The sequence below is a fragment of the Trichechus manatus genome, unplaced genomic scaffold (genome assembly GCF_000243295.1).
Source record: "Trichechus manatus latirostris isolate Lorelei unplaced genomic scaffold, TriManLat1.0 scaffold00183, whole genome shotgun sequence".
NCBI lineage: Eukaryota > Metazoa > Chordata > Mammalia > Sirenia > Trichechidae > Trichechus > Trichechus manatus.
The window spans coordinates 3767904-3768952 of record NW_004444119.1 but is presented as its reverse complement, the minus strand read 5'-3'; positions in this window follow the sequence as shown (position 1 = coordinate 3768952).

The window sequence follows — 1049 nt, the reverse complement described above, 5'->3', positions numbered from 1 at the left end:
AGCCTAGCACTTAACCACTGTGACACTAGGGCTCCTTACCTCTAAATATTCAATCTCTATATCAAGCTGTCTTGATTCAATCACACATTGAATAATAATTACATGTACACAGTAATTTTCATACTCATTCCATATATTATGTGGTCCTGAAGCATTTTACTGAACGCATAGACCATAATTTTAAAACTTCTTTATTTACCATTTAGATTGAATTGTCATTATGATATACACGCTTAGTATTAAAATTTAGTTCACATTCTAGGGGTAGTTTTTTTTGTTTGTTTTTTTTCAAGTGGAATTACATAAATGATAGATACATTTCTGTCTTTTAATACTTATAACCAAGTCAATCTCTGGAAGTATTCCATAAAGTTACACTTCCATCTATCATGTATCTGAATGGTCCAGCCCTCCGACAACAGCCATTACTGAGGGCTGGTTTTTTAAGTCTTTTCTAATTTAATAGGAAAAAAAGTATCTCATCTGAAGTTGCATCTCTTTGTTTCTAATGAGGTCATCCTTATAAGCACACCTCTGGACATCTCTATCAAGTGCATTCTTACAGAAAATTGGCTTTTATTTCCCCCTCTGCGAGTGTGTCATGGTGAAGAATAAAATGATCAAAAGCGCAGTTTGGTGTCATTGTCTTGTTTGAGCAAATGGACCAACAATTTAGTCGCTATAGCTTTTGCACTGTCTGTGTTAAGTGTCAACACAGTGGGAAGGGCAAATAATATAATTATTCTGAAAACAGTTTTGAACTTGAAAACTTCTTGAAAGTGTCTCAAGAATCCTAAGGGATCAGCAGATCATGTCTTGGGAACAGCTGGTGTAATTTTATCCCAGTTTATGAATTGTCTTTTTGGCAATTTTGTTTAATTATTTTATTTATTTTCTTTTGTTTATTTTAAATTGTAATAATGTCCAATGTATCAATTTTCTTTCTCTTAGTTATCTTTGTGTTCTATTTAAGAGATCATTGTCTACCCTAAGTTTATGAATATATTAATTTATCTTTCCTTGTAGAAGCTCAATATTTTGAGTTTTAC